The following is a 6,000-nucleotide window of genomic DNA, read 5'->3' as shown; positions in this document are numbered from 1 at the left end:
AGCTCAGGAGGTCGCCACGGGGTCGCAAGTCCTGCTCCAGGGCACAAAGAAAGGGCAGACCGCTGTTAGGCTGAAAGGCTGGCCCTTCCTTCTCATTGACGCAACGCAAATCACCTACCTCTCTGCGGGATCTTGCACAGCAGCACATACACTCGTTTGCACAGGAGATACAGAACTAGACCCATCAGTGCAACCAATCCGTACAATACAGAAGGAGGCCAATTTTTCCATTTGCTCATGGGTGTCACTGGATATTGTCCATCCCTAATTGCCCCTGAGGGGCAGTTAAGAGTCAACCACATGGCTGTGGGTGTGGACTCATGTGGGCCAGACCAGGTAAGGAGGGCAGCTTCCTCCTCGGCAGGACATTAGTGAACCAGGAGGGTTTTTTCCGACAATTGACAATGGATACATGCTCATCATTAGACTCGTAATTCCAGACCTTTTTTCTTTCAAAATTGGATTCATTTTCCACCATATCAGGATTTGAACTTGTTTCCCTCAAACATTACCAAGATTAATAGTCCAGTGATAATGACGCTAAGCCGTCACCTCCCTCTTGAGTCCGCACCACCCCTGCAGAGAGGGTTCCAACGAGAACCAACCTGCGTTTCCCCACGTCCAAACCACCCTAACCTGCACATCCCTGGGCACTATGGGACAATTTAGCATGGCCAATCCACCCTAACCTGCACATCCCTGGTCACTATGGGACATTTAGCATGGCCAATCCACCCTAACCTGCACATCCCTGGACACTATGGGACAATTTAGCACGGCCAATCCACCCTAACCTGGACATCCCTGGACACTATGGGACAATTTAGCACGGCCAATCCACCCTAACCTGCACATCCCTGGTCACTATGGGACAATTTAGCATGGCCAATCCACCCTAACCTGCACATCCCTGGTCACTATGGGACAATTTAGCATGGCCAATCCACCCTAACCTGTACATCCCTGGTCACTATGGGACAATTTAGCATGGCCAATCCACCCTAACCTGCACATCCCTGGTCACTATGGGACAATTTAGCACGGCCAATCCACCCTAACTTGCACATCCCTGGTCACTATGGGACAATTTAGCACGGCCAATCCACCCTAACCTGCACATCCCTGGTCACTATGGGACAATTTAGCATGGCCAATCCACCCTAACCTGCACATCCCTGGTCACTATGGGACAATTTAGCATGGCCAATCCACCCTAACCTGTACATCCCTGGTCACTATGGGACAATTTAGCATGGCCAATCCACCCTAACCTGCACATCCCTGGTCACTATGGGACAATTTAGCACGGCCAATCCACCCTAACTTGCACATCCCTGGTCACTATGGGACAATTTAGCACGGCCAATCCACCCTAACCTGCACATCCCTGGGCACTATGGGACAATTTAGCATGGCCAATCCACCCTAACCTGCACATCCCTGGTCACTATGGGACAATTTAGCACGGCCAATCCACCCTAACCTGCACATCCCTGGGCACTATGGGACAATTTAGCATGGCCAATCCACCCTAACCTGCACATCCCTGGTCACTATGGGACAATTTAGCATGGCCAATCCCACCCTAACCTGCACATCCCTGTGCACTATGGGACAATTTAGCATGGCCAATCCCACCCTAACCTGCAGATCCCTGGTCACTATGGGACAATTTAGCATGGCCAATCCACTCTAACCTGCACATCCCTGGTCACTATAGGACAATTTAGCACGGCCAATCCACCCTAACCTGCACATCCCTGGGCACTATGGGACAATTGAGCACGGCCAATCCACCCTAACCTGCACATCCCTGGTCACTATGGGACAATTTAGCACGGCCAATCCACCCTAACCTGCACATCCCTGGTCACTATGGGACAATTGAGCACGGCCAATCCACCCTAACCTGCACATCCCTGGTCACTATGGGACAATTTAGCACGGCCAATCCACCCTAACCTGCACATCCCTGGTCACTATGGGACAATTGAGCACGGCCAATCCACCCTAACCTGCACATCCCTGGTCACTATGGGACAATTTAGCACGGCCAATCCACCCTAACCTGCACATCCCTGGTCACTATGGGACAATTTAGCACGGCCAATGCAGCCTAACCTGCACATCCCTGGGCACTATGGGACAATTTAGCACGGCCAATCCACCCTAACCTGCACATCCCTGGGCACTATGGGACAATTTAGCACGGCCAATCCATCCTAACCTGCACATCCCTGGGCACTATGGGACAATTTAGCACGGCCAATCCACCCTAACCTGCACATCCCTGGTCACTATGGGACAATTTAGCACGGCCAATCCACCCTAACCTGCACATCCCTGGTCACTATGGGACAATTTAGCACGGCCAATCCACCCTAACCTGTACATCCCTGGAAACTATGGGACAATTTAGCATGGCCAATCCACCCTAACCTGCACATCCCTGGTCACTATGGGACAATTTAGCATGGCCAATCCACCCTAACCTACACATCCCTGAACACTCTGGGACAATTTAGCATGGCCAATCCACCCTAACCTGCACATCCCTGGTCACTATGGGACAATTTAGCACGGCCAATCCACCCTAACCTACACATCCCTGGGCACTATGGGACAATTTAGCACGGCCAATCCACCCTAACCTGCACATCCCTGAACACTATGGGACAATTTAGCATGGCCAATCCACCCGTACCTGCACATCCCTGAACACTATGGGACAATTTAGCATGGCCAATCCACCCTAACCTACACATCCCTGGGCACTATGGGACAATTTAGCATGGCCAATACACCCTAACCTACACATCCCTGGTCACTATGGGACAATTTAGCACGGCCAATCCACCCTAACCTGCACATCCCTGGTCACTATGGGACAATGTAGCATGGCCAATCCACACTAACCTGCACATCCCTGGTCACTATGGGACAATTTAGCATGGCCAATCCCACCCTAACCTACACATCCCTGGTCACTATGGGACAATTTAGCACGGCCAATCCACCCTAACCTGCACATCCCTGGTCACTATGGGACAATGTAGCATGGCCAATCCACCCTAACCTGCACATCCCTGAACATTATGGGACAATTTAGCATGGCCAATCCACCCTAACCTGCACATCCCTGGGCACTATGGGACAATTTAGCACGGCCAATCCACCCTAACCTGCACATCCCTGGTCACTATGGGACAATTTAGCATGGCCAATCCACCCTAACCTGCACATCCCTGAACACTATGGGACAATTTAGCACGGCCAATCCATCCTAACCTGCACATCCCTGGACACTATGGGACAATTTAGCACGGCCAATCCACCCTAACCTGCACATCCCTGGTCACTATGGGACAATTTAGCACGGCCAATCCATCCTAACCTGCACATCCCTGGACACTATGGGACAATTTAGCATGGCCAATCCACCCTAACCTGCACATCCCTGGTCACTATGGGACAATTTAGCACGGCCAATCCACCCTAACCTACACATCCCTGAACACTATGGGACAATTTAGCACGGCCAATCCACCCTAACCTGCACATCCCTGGTCACTATGGGACAATTTAGCACTGCCAATCCACCCTAACCTACACATCCCTGGGCACTATGGGACAATTTAGCATGGCCAATACACCCTAACCTACACATCCCTGAACACTATGGGACAATTTAGCACGGCCAATCCATCCTTAACCTGCACATCCCTGGTCACTATGGGACAATTTAGCATGGCCAATCCACCCTAACCTGTACATCCCTGGGTAGTATGGGACAATTTAGCATGGCCAATCCACCCGTACCTGCACATCCCTGAACACTATGGGACAATTTAGCATGGCCAATCCACCCTAACCTGTACATCCCTGGGTAGTATGGGACAATTTAGCACGGCCAATCCACCATTAACCTGCACATCCCTGGACACTATGGGGCAATTTAGCACGGCCAATCCACCCTAACCTGTACATCCCTGGGTAGTATGGGACAATTTAGCACGGCCAATCCACCCTTAATCTGCACATCCCTGGACACTATGGGACAATTTAGCACTGCCAATCCACCCTAACCTGTGCATCCCTGGGCACTATGGGACAATTTAGCATGGCCGATTCACCCTAACCTGTACATCCCTGGGTACTATGGGACAATTTAGCACTGCCAATCCACCCTAACCTGTACATCCCTGGGTAGTATGGGACAATTTAGCACGGCCAATCCACCCTTAATCTGCACATCCCTGGACACTATGGGACAAGTAGCACTGCCAATCCACCCTAACCTGTGCATCCCTGGGCACTATGGGACAATTTAGCATGGCCGATTCACCCTAACCTGTACATCCCTCGGTACTATGGGACAATTTAGCACGGCCAATCCACCCTAACCTGCACATCCCTGGTCTCTATGGGACAATTTAGCATGGCCAATCCACCCTAACCTACACATCCCTGGTCACTATGGGACAATTTAGCATGGCCAATCCACCCTAACCTGCACATCCCTGGTCACTATGGGACAATTTCGCACGGCCAATCCACCCTAACCTGCACATCCCTGGTCACTAAGGGCAATTTAGCATGGCCAATCCACCCTTAACCTGTACATCCCTGGGCACTATGGGACAATTTAGCATGGCCAATCCACCCTAACCTGTACATCCCTGGGTACTATGGGACAATTTAGCACGGCCAATCCACCCTAACCTGTACATCCCTGGACACTATGGGACAATTTAGCACGGCCAATCCACCCTAACCTGTACATCCCTGGTCACTATGGGACAATTTAGCATGGCCAATCCACCCTAACCTGCACATCCCTGGTCACTATGGGACAATTTAGCACGGCCAATGCAGCCTAACCTGCACATCCCTGGGCACTATGGGACAATTTAGCACGGCCAATCCACCCTAACCTGCACATCCCTGGGCACTATGGGACAATTTAGCACGGCCAATCCATCCTAACCTGCACATCCCTGGGCACTATGGGACAATTTAGCACGGCCAATCCACCCTAACCTGCACATCCCTGGTCACTATGGGACAATTTAGCACGGCCAATCCACCCTAACCTGCACATCCCTGGTCACTATGGGACAATTTAGCACGGCCAATCCACCCTAACCTGTACATCCCTGGACACTATGGGACAATTTAGCATGGCCAATCCACCCTAACCTGCACATCCCTGGTCACTATGGGACAATTTAGCATGGCCAATCCACCCTAACCTGCACATCCCTGGGCACTATGGGACAATTTAGCACGGCCAATCCACCCTAACCTACACATCCCTGGGTAGTATGGGACAATTTAGCATGGCCAATCCACCCGTACCTGCACATCCCTGAACACTATGGGACAATTTAGCATGGCCAATCCACCCTAACCTGTACATCCCTGGGTAGTATGGGACAATTTAGCACGGCCAATCCACCATTAACCTGCACATCCCTGGACACTATGGGGCAATTTAGCACGGCCAATCCACCCTAACCTGTACATCCCTGGGTAGTATGGGACAATTTAGCACGGCCAATCCACCCTTAATCTGCACATCCCTGGACACTATGGGACAATTTAGCACTGCCAATCCACCCTAACCTGTGCATCCCTGGGCACTATGGGACAATTTAGCATGGCCGATTCACCCTAACCTGTACATCCCTGGGTACTATGGGACAATTTAGCACTGCCAATCCACCCTAACCTGTACATCCCTGGGTAGTATGGGACAATTTAGCACGGCCAATCCACCCTTAATCTGCACATCCCTGGACACTATGGGACAATTTAGCACTGCCAATCCACCCTAACCTGTGCATCCCTGGGCACTATGGGACAATTTAGCATGGCCGATTCACCCTAACCTGTACATCCCTCGGTACTATGGGACAATTTAGCACGGCCAATCCACCCTAACCTGCACATCCCTGGTCTCTATGGGACAATTTAGCATGGCCAATCCACCCTAACCTA

At 51.3% G+C, this 6,000-nt stretch overlaps 1 long non-coding RNA gene across 1 annotated transcript in view; it reads right to left on the bottom strand.

The window, feature by feature from the left end:
* Positions 1-6,000, bottom strand: part of LOC122541354 (uncharacterized) — a 42,642-nt gene continuing 36,642 nt past the window's right edge. The window contains exon 3 of the long non-coding RNA XR_006309577.2: positions 1-31. This is a non-coding gene — a long non-coding RNA (uncharacterized LOC122541354). The remainder of the gene's footprint in view (positions 32-6,000) is intronic.

This window comes from Chiloscyllium plagiosum, unplaced genomic scaffold (assembly GCF_037043375.1).
Source record: "Chiloscyllium plagiosum isolate Xiang-an unplaced genomic scaffold, Cpla_swu_hap1 HiC_scaffold_35, whole genome shotgun sequence".
Taxonomy (NCBI): Eukaryota; Metazoa; Chordata; class Chondrichthyes; order Orectolobiformes; family Hemiscylliidae; genus Chiloscyllium; species Chiloscyllium plagiosum.
The sequence above is the reverse complement of the archived record's forward strand: the minus strand, read 5'-3'. Positions and strand labels throughout refer to the sequence as shown.